Source organism: Pituophis catenifer, unplaced genomic scaffold, assembly GCF_029215685.1.
Source record: "Pituophis catenifer annectens isolate HBS135680 unplaced genomic scaffold, rPitCat1.0.hap2 SCAF_3, whole genome shotgun sequence".
NCBI classification, from domain to species: Eukaryota; Metazoa; Chordata; class Lepidosauria; order Squamata; family Colubridae; genus Pituophis; species Pituophis catenifer.
This window is the reverse complement of record NW_027256883.1, coordinates 171084755-171099278: the sequence shown is the minus strand read 5'-3', so window position 1 is coordinate 171099278 and position 14524 is coordinate 171084755. Positions and strand designations below refer to the sequence as shown.

The following is a 14524-nucleotide window of genomic DNA, read 5'->3' as shown; positions in this document are numbered from 1 at the left end:
CCCCCCCAAGTGGTTTCCACGAACCTCAGTGTGTTAATGACTGACGGGCTGCAAAGATTATAAATCCTCTCCATTCCCCACCAGTTAATTAGAACTGAAGAAGCTTCTTGGTTGAGAAATGAAATGTCTTCAAGGAAAAGAAAAATTAGAATAGAATTTTTTTTTATTGGCCAAGTGTGATTGGACACACAAGGAATTTGTCTTGGTGCATATGCTCTCCATGTACATAAAAGAAAAGATACGTTCATCAAGAATCGTAAGGTACACCACTTAATGATAGTCGTAGGGTACAAATGAGAAAGCCCAGTTGCCTTTTTTAAAAAGCACCTTTGGGTAACCATGATCTGGATGACTGAGAACCTCCGTAGACATTTACCTGTCCACACTTACAGTAGAAAAAGATCTGGACCCTCTGCTACCAATCTATATCTACCTTGCCTAATTTGGATACAGAATCTTCAATAATCAGAATGTGAGTGATCACAGCCCATGTGGATTATTTGAATCACAAAAACTGTTTTTGTTGCTATTCCCTTTCCAGTTAATTTATCTAACTTTGCTTGCAAAGCAACATTCAGTTGAGGACTTATTGATTGATTGATTGATTGATTGATTACATTTATATGACCATCCATCTTAAGCAACTCTGGACAGTTTACAACATCTTTGTATCTATTAGAAGGGGGTATGAAACTCAAAGCATCACCGGTGCTACATGAGGACCTGTTCATTACTCTGAAAGCTGCAACACTGAAGTCTTTTCAAAGATTGGTACAAAAATCCCTCATGAATCAAAATGATTCTCATTGATAAGAATGGGAATGTACAGTCTGATGGATGGATTCAGTTGTGACCAGGTATTGTAGAATGCTGTTTGTTGGCATGGGTATCCTGAACTAAGAATAGAGGGAAGGATGCTGAAATAGAATTGGTCCAATTGATTTATGTATGTGGAATTGATGTGTGTGTATGTATGTATGTATGTATGTATGTATGTATGTATGTATGTATCAGAGGTGTGTTTCAGCAGGTTCTGACCAGTTCTGGAGAACCAGTAGTGGAAATTTTGAGTAGTTTGGAGAACTGGTTGTAAAAATTCTGACTGGCCCCACCCGCATCTATTCTCTGCCTCCAGAGTCCCAGATGATCAGGAGGAAATGGGGATTTTGCAGTAACCTTCCCCTGGAGTGGGGAGGGAATGGAGATTTTACAGTATCTTTCTCCTAGAGCAGGGTGGGAATGGAGATTTTACAGTAACCTTCCCCTGCCATGCCCACCATGCCCACACCCACCAAGCCACACCCACAGTAAAAAAATTTGAAACCCACCACTGGTATGTATGTATGTATGTATGTATGTATGTATGTATGTATGTATGTATATATGTATGTATGTATATGGAATTAGCTGGTAGTTGGGGTACTTTATCCTTTGCCTCAAATAGCAAGATATTGAAACTTACTGGTAGATATTTAACTCTACTGGTTGAAAAACCAGTAGAGTTAAAATCAAAGATGTTTGGCTGATACCTTTCAGCCATTCACTACTCTCAAAAAGTGGAATATTTTCTTTCTGTACCAGAATAATCTTGCTAAATTCATTTTGAACTGGAAGAATAGGGTAGATGCTATTGAAAGATAGAAGAATACATGAACAAGAAAGCTCTGATCTATCCAATATTAAATCTTGTTAAGATGAACAAGAACAAGGAAAATGCATTTCTCTCTGTCCCTCCCTCCTTCCGTCCCTCCCCTCTCTCTCCCTCCCCATGTGTGTTTGTATGTGTGTTTGTTCAAATTCACTATCTCCTGGTTTCTTCCCTGGTGCCTTAATGTCTTACACCAATCTGGGCCTCATATAGAGGTATGTGGCAAGGATTCTTTCAGAAACATCACTTTGAATTACACAGGAAAACTTAACTTTGGTATAAGTGAAAGATTTCACTTCAAAATAGTCAATTTCCAGGAACCAGCCTAAGACAAGCAATTCTGCAAGACATTAACAAGTTTGGGCATACATTTTGTGAGTGTGCCACAGGAAATGATTTTGGCCCAAACTACTAATCAGAAATTAGAAATTATAGCAATCTTCACCCACTGAAATGGTAGTTTAAGACTGTAATTTGGAAAGAATGGATGCAAAGGTACAAGAGACAAATTAAAGAAACTTGCAGACTCACACAGAAAGGACTGTCCGTTCAAAAACATCTTGGAGAGAAGAGCTAACAATGAAGGCAGCTTTGGATAACATGATTTAAAGGCACTGTAAGCTACAACTGCTAAATCAATAAAGAGAAATAAATAAGAAATAAAAATAATATCCCACAGCTGGGAGAGTTTGGATATCAGATTACTCATGCAAAATGTTGGGCCAATCATTTATAGAAATGAATACATATATAAATAAGACCAAACAAGAAAAGATATGAATACAAATATCAGTTGCAAATGTTTGAAAAAACAAGCAGTATCCAAACAACAGGCAGCTGGAACAAAGGATTTCAATTCTACAAAAATGACTTTCTAAGTTCAGAAGAAATTTCCCTCCAAATTCAGTGACCAGTGGTGGGAGGAATTATTCTGAATGGTAAAGTATATGTATGTCATTAAAACAAGCAAAACACAAAAACGGTACTACAGATGGTCCTTGACTTACAACTGTTCATTTAGTGACTGTTCAAAGTTACATTAGTACTGAAAAAAGTGACTTATGATCATTTGTCACACTTCCAATCATTGTAGCATCACCGTGGTCAAAATTCAGGCGCTTGGCCACTGGTTCATATTTATAACTGTTGCAGTGTCCCAAGCAGTGGTGGGTTCCTCCCGTTTCGGTCTGGTTCGGCCAAGCCGGTAGCGGTGACGATATGACATCACTGAACCGGTTCTCCCCTCCGCCCTCCCAACCCCCCACCCACCCATGTTATTCTTACCTTTTATTTGGTCCCACCCCCAATCTATTGCTGCCTCCTGAGTCCCAGCTGATGACTAGAGGGAAAAAAACTGTTTATACTCTTGCTGCGGGGCTTCAAAGGGCCATCCTACAGCTGATCATTGTTAAAAGCAAACAAATGAGTTGGATCGTAAGTGCGAGGACTGGTCGTAAGTGCGAGGACCTTCCAGAAATGACTGATCAGCTAGCCATGCCCACCTAGTCACATGACCTCCAAGCCACACCCACAAAATAAGCCATGCCCATAGAACCGGTAGTAAAAAAATTTAGAACCCACCCCTGGTCCCAAGTCATGTGATCACTTTTGGCGACCTGACAAGCAAAGTCAAGGGAGAAGCCAGATTTACTTAACAACCATGTTACTAACTTAACAACTGAAGTGATTCATTTAACAACTGTGGCAAGAAAAATAGTAAAATGGGACAAAATTAATTTAATAAATGTCTTACTTAGCGACATAAATATAGGGCTCAATTATAGTCATAAATTGAGGACTACCTGTATTACCCCTATCCATCCCTGGATTTTTTTAAAATTGGTTTTTGGTTTGTAAATATATTCTTATTGTGTATTAACACCAATAACTTTCAATCAATTAACATCATAGCTACATTTTCCCTAACAAAACCTTATTTAAGCATTCTTAATCTGAGCACAGTGCCCAAGGAAGAACATTCTCTGTGTATTGAAATATAACTTATACAATGGCTACTCTCACTGATTATAGGTACTGTGTGCAAAATGAAAGCCTGGTGATCAATTTATTATGTGGTAAGCCCAGGAATGATGCTAAGAAATATAATACTAATGCACACAAACATACATACTGTGTATTGACTTCAAGGCTTCAATAAAATGGTCATGATTTAATCTTTCTTCAATTACATAAAGTCAAAATACTTTATGGAAAATACCTTCAGAATCCATAGATTGTTATGACAGCTATTGAAGGCAGGACTCTTTCTGTGGCTATATAAATGCTTATTCCTTGAGTCCTTGAGTCAGCTGAAAAGTATTCTGACATAAATTGTGCTGGTCTGACAGCTGAGCTGCTTGTCTTTAGTGACTGGTAATATCCTTAGTTTTAAAGTGGGACAATTTAAGGGCAGGGATTGGTGGACTTTCCTGTCTTCATTTCTTCTCCTATCTACTGTCACCTTGTTGACTGGAAAAGCAAAGCAAAAGACTCCCCATGTCCCTAGGAGCTAACCCAGGGGTGAAATCCAAAATTTTCCCCTACCGGTTCTATGGACGTGGCTTGGTGGGCGTTGCAGGGGAACGATATTGCAAAATTTCCATTCTCACTCCACTCCAGGGGAAGGTTACTGCAAAATCTCCATTCCCTCCCCTCCTGGGGGAAGAATATTGAAAAATCTCCATTCCCACCCCACTCTGGGGCTAGCCAGAGGTGGTATTTGCCGGTTCTCTGAACTACTCAAAATTTCCGCTACTGGTTCTCCAGAACCTGTTAGAACCTGCTGGATTTCACCCCTGAGCTAACCTTAAAATATGGTTGGTGACTATGAGCTGGTACCTTGGGTGCTATCAAGTCCCAACCAGCTGCATGAGATCAAGGAAGCAAAAAACTGTATTGACATAGCAAGGTGTCCTAATGCTAGAACTATGGTAAATAAAGAATCTTAGATTCCCATTTCCTTATGTTCCTATCTGTGACTTTTTTGGGCTGGCTATTTTGGGAGATGGATTTAGCACTCTTGCAGAAGTCAGGTAGATCCATAATTGGAAATAAACCAAATGATGGATCATCAGTGTGGCGAAGGAGTTTTGTGGACCATCAGACATCTCCTCTTGCTTCACCCTGTGCAATTGTGCATATCTAAAACATATATCACTTAGGCTGAAAGGAGAAACAGGCAGAACTCAGCTTCATCCAAAATGAATATCCCAAATCTATAATAATGGAATGGTAATGCTGGTAATGAATGGCTCTGACTAAAACAGTACCACTCTCTCTACAAAATAATGAAAAGGCAGAAAGTACAGCCAAATAAACATCAGAGTGCCTGGATAGCTCAGCTGGTAGAGCATCAGACTTTTAATCTGAGGGTCCAGGGTTCAAGTCCCTGTTTGGGCGAAAAGAATTTTTAATAGAAAATTGCACCCAAAAGTCTTGCACAAAGATACATCCTTTCAAAGGAAAAAATTGAATAAGAATAAATGAAATCCTGTGTTTTTTTCAGCCTAGAACTAAAAAGAAATTTCCTGACAATTAATCAGTGGAACAACTTGCTTCCTGAAGTTGTGAATGTTCCAAATTTTTAAGAAGAGACTGGATAACCATTTGTATGAAATGATATAGGGCAGTGGTGGCAAAACAATGGCACACGTGTCAGGGTACGCACGCAGTTGCCCAAGCTCTGTTTCAGATCTCTGCCGCGCATTTGTGCATGCCCCCTCCTAGCCAGCTGGTCTTCAGGTCTCTGCTGTGCATGCACATGGCTTATACGCACATGTGCAGGGCTTGCACATGCATGTGCCCACGCCTTGCAGTTTCGGCAGGGTGCATGTGCATGCTTGGGGTGCACATGCATGCACCGCGCCTTGCAGTTTGGATGCGCATGTGCACTTTGGGCACTCGGTGCCTAAAAGATTCGCCATCACTGATATAGGGTTTCCTGCCTGAGCTGAGGGCTGGACTAGAAGACTTCCAAGGTCCCTTCCATCTCTCCTCTCCTCTCCTCTCCTCTCCTCTCCTCTCCTCTCCTCTCCTCTCCTCTCCTCTCCTCTCCTCTCCTCTCCTCTCCTCTCCCCTCCCCTCCTCTCCTCTCCCCTTCCCTTCCCTTCCCTTCCCTTCCCTCCTCCCCCTTCCCCTCCCCTCCCCTCCCCTCTCCATTCCATTCCATTCCATTCCATTCCATTCCATTCTTTACTCTTTCCTGCCAGAACCTTTATTTACAACAGATCCAGCAACACATATGTGAATCTTTCTAGGGAATATTGGTCCATTCTTAAAGGCCAAACTAGTGGCCTTTCAAAAGACCATTAAACCTGGATTGAACAAACAGGACCAGCCTGTTTGAAAACACAATAAACCTAAGTATATAAAGAGCACACATAAAACTTAGCAATATTTATTTAGGCACTTTGCAGATAGCTGATCTCCCTTGCAGAGCAGGACATATGGAACATTGTGTGATCAATAGGAATGGGGCAGATGTGCCATTCCCAGCATAGTCAGTGAGATACTGTTTGTACAGCAAGAACTGTGTGGAGAAAAGGCAAAATACTCTTTTAAAATTGGAACAGTTGAAAACAAATTTAAGCTGCCTCTTTTGTGGGCTGTGGAACTGATGGTAGTGCTGTCATGAAGATAACAACGTCTCTCTTAAAAATACAAAGTTAGCAAAGTCTCTTCATGCCATGGTTTGTGGAACATGAGGATGAGTCCATCACATTACTGCTTTTTAACTTAAAGTTTGTTTCTATGTCCTTCAGTCAGGATTGTTAAATGAAGCATAGAAGATTCAGTCTAATTAGCAAAAGTGTTTGTTTTACTGACTGGAAGTTCCTTTTATAGTTTTCTTTAATCATAATGCTGCAAAGCTGGACTCTCTGTGTGGTCTGTTCTGTAGTATATTGCTTAAAGGTGCACACTAAAATTTGGCCATCATTTGGCTGAGTTGGGTTTGCCGGAACTTATTTGTGAAAAAAAATGTGCATAGCATCAGACTTCATAACTTCACGGTCTTCTTTTCATATTGCCAAAGGAGAAATCTAGTTAGTTCATCACACTGGTTATTATTTCAGAATTGATCATTTTAATCAATCCTTCAAAGTGTCCGGTTTTCTTAACCTTGTGTAGGTGTTTGTTTTAATGTAGTAGCTGACTGTGAAACAAACCATAATAAATTTATATGGCATTTCACTCCCAGTTACTCTGTGGAGTTTACAAATGGTTGAAAACATTAACAACCCAAAGCAACACAAAAGAAACCCTGGGTTTTCCTGAGGAGGATGAGAACAGCGTATGAAGAGTCTCTGTACACATGTATGGACATATATGTAGAATACATCTCATACACAACAAATATTCTTGGAGAATCAGGATGTGTTTAGCCTGTATAATTGAACAATCTTGTAGGTCTTTCTTGGATGATCGACTAAAGTGCTTGGAAGAATGATTTACTGGATTGCAGAAGAAATAGCCAACTATTTAAATATCATTAAATATTTCAGACAAAAATAATATTTACAATCTGTCTCTGCCCAGCATATACAAACGACTGCCCATTGTTGAAACCTCTATACCACTTCCAGTATGCCTTATTCATTTACTTTATTAATGTACTTCCAATTGACTGATGATTTAAAATGTAAGAGAATATTCATTCATTTGGTGAATGTTTATAACAGATTATTTACAATTTGAACTATGATTTAATAATTGCAATGTGTAAATGAGAGCTTGTAGATTGTGTGGATGTGTTATCAATTAGGACCATGCTTATTTAGAGATTTATCTTCTATAGACTCCATTGAACAATACACCACAGTTGTTTCCCATTCCCATTGTTTCTGTTATTCAAGACATCTCTCTGGAAAATAGTTTAAAAAAAAAAAAAAACATCACTTCCAAGCAGTGAAAAAAGAGCTAGAACAGTAGCCCTTAAATAGATCTTTTATTTGGAAAGGTATTACTGGATATGATATACAGTTTAAGGAACTGGTTATATTTATAGTTCAACAATTTCTTTTCCCCATAAGAAATCTAGAACTGTAGAAAGTTCTGCAGAGAGCAAAGTCATTTCTATGCCTGCTGTTCTTACCCAAGTCTAGCAAACACTGTTTTCTTGCTATGCAAACAGACCTCACTCATTCTTTAGTTTTGAATTTTTTTGGGAAAATAGATGAGTTACCTCTGCTTATCATTAGTCACCCACTTCCATTGTAAACTAGAATATTTACTGGAGTGGCACTGTTGACCACCAATAGCCCGCTTGGACTACTAAAGCCAATAGTGATGAATTATATGTTTATCATTCTATATAATGTGTTGTTGGATCTCAAGCTGCAGGCTATAGGTGGCTTCTTTCCTTTGATTTCGCAAAGCCTCCATGCAATATTTTGGCGCCTCTTTTCCTCTCCAAACTTTTACTGGATCTTGAGGCACTCTTTATAATCCCAATTTGTATTTCTTCTACTTTCTAGACTACAGAAGCATATGCAGAACAAATAAATATGTTATGTTCTCTGGACCTCCAATAAAAGTTGTAGATAATTATTTAGTATGTGCTGTCTTTACTGAAAGTCTTAAGTCCAGAAAAATTTTAAAAAATAATCAAAAGTAGATAATATTAACTTAATTCAAACTATCACCCTGAAACATCTGCAGTGCTAAAAAGAAATTGTTTTTGTCTCTTATCATCATGTTCCACACATTTTAGGAGTGATGGTGTAAAGTTTCAGCCAGAAAGTATGGCTGCCAGGCAGATTTGAGTTTTAACACCTTTCTTATTTTAGACAGTAATAACAAGATATCCAGGAGTACATGTAGTCTCTAGGTAAATCCACCAGCAGCCATGATTCATTCTCTGCTGCCTACACATATTTTTTTTTCATTAGCTACATAAATCCACGGGATTAAGTGTTTTAATAGTAAGTGGAGTTTTCTGCAGTTCATTACTTTCTTCTTTTCTTCATCACTTGCTAATGAAGCAATGCAGGTGTTCAACAACTCTCACTTGCAAACCTATTCTAAGTGAGCAAACACATCATATACAGTATATTGTATTTGCAAAATCCAGAGGTTATACTAGTAAAAGATCTGCATCTACATTTGCATCTATTGACTAAGCAGTTGATGAAAATGGTCGCAAAACCTTTCCCAGACTTAAAAGCCAATCTATGTTGGTATCATATACCATTCCCTGCCACTATTTTATATCATACACATGGCTCATTATCCAAAGCTGTATGCTTATCTATTCATACAGATCTATTAAAGCTGCTGTTTGGATTTTCCAGAAAGCAGAATCTGAATCCAACTTTTATGGTAAATAATGAATTTCAGTTTTCATGAACACAAAGCAGTAGTTGCTTAACATGTTTTGGAAACACAGCCAGAGGAAAAGTATAGTGCAACAGCTAATAAAATTCAACCATTCAGATTGCTGTTCTATAATCCTGCAAAGGTGAAAGAAAGCCATACAGGAAATAAGATTGGTATCACAAATAAAAAATGATTAACTTTCTTTTTCTACATCTTACTCACAATGAGCATTTTAATTACACACAAAATGGGATTCAAGAATTTGACTTTGATTTGACATTAAATTAATAAACTATGCATTAACAGATTTTAAAATGAATGTACTATATTGTTTGAAATCTTTTCAAACAATTATTGCAGAATGTTATAGATTACATTTGGGGGGAAATAATTCATATCACAGAAATTACTTAAGCATTATTGAACACTTTTAAAGAATTATTTCTTTGTAGTGATTTTTCATAGCATTCATTAATAACTTAGTTCAAAAATTATCTTTCTGTGACTGATTTAAAATACATGTACACACATATCCATCCACCCACCCACCCATCCATCCATCTATCCATCCATCCATCCATCCATCGGTTTGTTTTAGATGTTAATTCCTTGGGAGAAGTGTTTTTCAACCTCAGCAATTTTAAGACATATGGATTTCAACTTCTTCTGGCTGGGAAATTCTGGAAGTTGAAATCCACATGTCTTAAACATTGTGAAGTTGAGAAACACTGCTTTAGAGAGAGACTAAGTCCACACCCTTACAGAACACCCAGAGACTTGTGAAGTCATAATAAATAATAAGACTTAAACTTTTATTTTGTTCTAGAAATGGAAATATATTAAATGTTGTTAATATTTATTTAGCTAATTATCAAATTGCAATTGTGTGTGTGTACCTAAGCGAAGACTCTGCCCATAGAAGAAATAGGAAACTATTTTCAAACAGACTTTCACAGATATGCTTCTGTGAGCAGCTGTATTTTCTCTTGACTCTTTTCATGCAGGGAAATAAAACTCTGCTGAATTTCACATCAGCATCCTATGCTTCCAGTGGCTGAATGCAGGTCCCAGAAGGATGAATATAATGAAACCCATAAGTGTGTGTTGTCAGTGACATACTGTAGCTTTGAATGGGTCCTTCACATGAAGCTTCACTAAAGTGAAACAGCCTTCAAATCTTTGTTAGGGCTCGCAATAATTAGTATCTATCACACAAGGAAAAAAAATAGCATGCCTTGTGGCAATTTTTGCCCTTGTGGAAAAAAGTCAACCACTGCCCCCTCTGCAATTGCCAGAAATAGTGTCTCTTTGATCTCCCTCCCTTGCTAGAGGGGGATATGTGCCCCTACTTGTCTTCTGGGGCCTTTCATTTTTCTTTTGGGAGGAAAACTTGGAATTGGGGGGTCGATACAGCCATACTACCTGCTATCTAAACCTATGGATTAAAGCAGTAAGAGGTGAGTTATTCTAGGAGCTGTGGTGGCACAGTGGTTAGAACACAGTGTTGCAGGCTAACTTGCTGTTCGCTGCCAGGAGTTCGATTCTGACTAGCTGAAGGTTGATTCAGCCTTCCATCCTTCCGAGGTCAGTAAAATATGCCAAGTCAATAAACAGTTTAAGAGGGCTGTGAAGAGTTATGTAAATTCTATTACTATTGCTACTCTGATATATGCTCACCCTTACTCTTGTAATACAAAATAAACTGGATGCTTTGTACCTCACAATATAAACTCATTTTAATTTTATTTATCAACAATGAAAATCCATGTTGATTTTTACTTCTGGAGATACTCTTTCAGTACAAAGAATGATTTCCTTTCTCATGGTTTCACAACTAAAGCCTCAAGTATTTCCAAAGTATAGCAAATGTTTAGATCACTTCTTTAGACATTTTGTTACATTTAAGTAGCCAATTCACATGAATAAAAGGCAAGATACATTGCCATTCCTATTATGCTGCAGATCTGTTAACTCTTCAGATCTCTGAAAGATGCTGCACTTTTTTCAGTTCTGCATTTAATGCTTTTGTGGCCTCTATCTTTAGATGTGATGTTAATTGATAGAGTGTTGAAGCACAAACTGATATTTTTTTCTTTCCTTCCCCACCCTCAATGCCTTCACTGACATTTTCTTCTTTGTAATGGCTTCCACATTTTAATATATTAAATAAACAATGAAACTAAAACTGCGATTAAAAATAAATCATATATTAAAAATATAATGAGTATTTTCTACCTAATTAAAAAGTTTTAAAAGATAAGGCACATTTAGCAAACGTAAGACACAGAGTGGAGGTGTTTGAGGTTTTCCCATCATTTTTGTGCAGGTTCATCTGATTCCTCATTTGCTGCTAATTTTCAGAAAGTTAAAATGTAATGTAGTAATAAGATAGTAAGTCATGGATGGAGAAGATTTAATTTATAAACGGGATATAGGAAAATATAGTTTTACTCTGGACATCCCAATTCCTTCTTTTAGGCATTTATTTTCCCTGTGCTATGCACGTATGTGGATCTGGACATTTTCTCTGAGATTGGTCCTCATCAAAATCAGGTTCCACATCTAGCACATAAAGAAGAAAAAAAACTGCAGTAGGACTATGTCTGTCAGGTGCTGAAGTGAGGCCTCTTCATCTCTTGTTCTCTGGATGGTTGAATACAGAGCACTGTACTTCATGTGTCCTTCCTTCACACTCCCACTTCTCATTAATAGGAGTCTGAGGACAGGAAGTGTCACTTTCCAAGGTTGATTGATGTTTCCCTTCAAAATGTAGGAAAGAAATTTCCTCATCATTAGTTTTCCACTAATAAACAGCCTACCAAACATCATTCCTGGACTAACTAATGAACTAGCTGGGAAAATTAATGTTGGATAGCAGTTTTAACTATCTTTTTGACTTAAAATGAAATAATTCAATGATGGCACAATAGGAAGTTGCAAAGTGCAAGATTACAATTTATGCTTTATTACCAATGGAAATTCTGGTCCCAATTACCATAGTTAACCGACAACTACCTATAAGTTTGTATCTTTATATTTGGTAGAAAAAAATGTATACAGGACAGGGAGATTTGGTTTAATAATAGTATCAATGTCAACAACCCTGACTAGTGCATGTAAAAGGGAGTGGGGTGTCCTTGTTGCTAAAATTGCGAGTATTATCTTGAGATACATCAATACGAGCATAGAATTTGGATCATAGGAAGGAATAATTTCACTCTGTTCAACTCTAGTCAGATTCCACTTAGTATATTGTTAATAAAATATTGACAGATTGGAGTGAGTACAGAGAATGGCTACCAAGATGGCGAGGGTCTAGAAATCGAACCCTATGAGGAAAGGTTAAAAGATGTGGATATATCTAGCTCCAGAGATGACTTAAGCCCACAGGGGTGGGCAAATGTGGCCCTTTTACAACCTGTGGACTTCAACTCCCAGAATTCCTGAGACAGCTTAGCCACCTCTTAGGGAATTATGAAAGCAATCTTCAAATGTCTGAAGAGTTATTACATACAAGAGGGAGTGGGTGTATCATTTGTTGTCTCACAATGTAACCCTCTCACAAAAGTGGATTAAAAGCATAAACATTTATTCCGGGTGAACATCAATCAGAATTTCCTGACTATATGTGCTGTGGGACAGTGAAACTGGCTGACTCTTTGAAATGTGGGTATTTATTCACTGGAGTTCTTCAGACACTTATAGCCATCAGGGTGAGATGTTATAGTGGATCATACATTGATTAAAGACTGAAATAGATGACTGTTTATGATCCTATGAAGGAAGAAATAACTGATTATTTAGAATTATCCAATCAGTGATTTATGAACATACCGTGTATACTTATTTATTCACAGGTAAATCTGTGTAGGACTAAGCTGAACATACAACTAAGCTACTAATTAAACTGTTAACATCTGCCTTCAAATAATGTAATCATAATTTGAGGAAATGTCTCAAAAGTTGTAAATGAAGATGAGGATAAATATAAGAATATTTGGAAATGCTGCCATCTTCTGGCAATTTAGGAAAAGATTCTGATAGAGTATTCTTGAATTTTAATCCATTTCCAACCTGGTATTCTTGAGAAGTTTGGGGATTTAATATAATTTTCCAATCCAATGAGCTGTTGATTCAGGATAACAAAAATAGTAGTCAGCAACAGTAACAGATCTGGGGCGGCAAACCTTGTCTAACTGGAAATACTAACGTGGAAACAGCCACCAATTTTAACATCAGAAGATTAATTTCTCTAATTCTCTCTTCCAATTCCAACTTCCAATGTCAACCTTCTCAATCTTATTAAAGATGAAACTCAGCACAGAAAAATCTTTAAGGTTGAATATGTACTTGCATGAACATACTGTAGTTTTTTTTTTTTGGATGATATGGAAGTGTTTGCCATTGCAATTTTTTAATCTTAAGTTTTTCCACTTCTCAATTTATACAACAGTCCTGACTTCCCAGCTAAAGACTAACCAGGGCCGATCCTCTTGGCTTTCTAAGTCCAGGTTTGTTTGTTTGTTTTTCATATTTCTATGCTGCCCATCTTTCTTAATATGGGTGATGTACAATAAAAAGGTTAGCTGCCACCTATATGAGTATAAGAGTATTTGCCAATCCGATTATGGTATAGAAATGATGAAACAGGCAAGGAAATTATGTAAGATAGAAAATGTGAATGGAGGAAATACAAAAAATAACAAGCAGGAGGACAAAATGCAATTTTTGATTATTCTTAGTTTTGGGGAGTCAGAGTAAGCCTCTGAACATGTGTGTGTGATGAGAATTCCAGCATATAAGGAAAAGAACTAATTCACTTGAAAGTTGGCCAATTCAGGACACCATCATCTAGTTCTTGTAGTAATTTCATACTTGTTTATGTTTTTGTTTTAGTCTTAATGAAATTGCAAGTACATGAAAATAACAGGAAGAGAACTAGAAGGGTTATTTATTTTTTATATCACCTACCTCTTTTCTTCAAAGCTTAAGGTAGAGTATCTAGAACTCTTTCTCCATCTGATTTGTATAAAAACAGCCCAGCAAGATACACTGGGTTGAGGAACAACATTTGTTGCCCAGAGTCACATTGTTTGAGTTAGCCTTATAAATTGAATGAATGAATGAACTCAAATCCCCCAATTTTCTTCTTTGGCTGAATGAGAATTGGAAGTTTGATCTCCCCAGTCTTAATTAGCCATAAATCAATATACCAGGGGTGAAATCCAGCAGGTTCTGAGTAGTTCAGAAAACTGGCAAATACCACCTCTGGCTGGCCCCAGAGTGGGATGGGAATGGAGATTTTGCAATATTTTCCCCCCAGGAGTGGGGAGGGAATGGGGATATTGCAGTATCCATCCCCTGGAGTGGGGTGGGAATGGAGATTTTGCAGTATCCTTCCCCTGCCACATCTATCAAGCCATGCCCACCAAGCCACACCATGCCCACCAAGCCACACCCACATAAAAGGTAGTAAAAAAAATTTGGATTTCACCACTGCAATATACTATAGTTGTCTCTTGATTCTACCATGTTTCCCTGAAAATAAGACCCTGTTCTTAT

The 14524-nt window shown here is 37.6% G+C and overlaps 1 non-coding gene across 1 annotated transcript; it reads left to right on the top strand.

Moving 5' to 3' along the window:
• The first annotated feature begins 4974 nt into the window (after positions 1 to 4974).
• Positions 4975 to 5047, top strand: TRNAK-UUU (transfer RNA lysine (anticodon UUU)). Its single transcript has one exon. It is a non-coding gene; the product is annotated as a tRNA-Lys (tRNA).
• The last annotated feature ends 9477 nt before the right edge of the window (positions 5048 to 14524 follow it).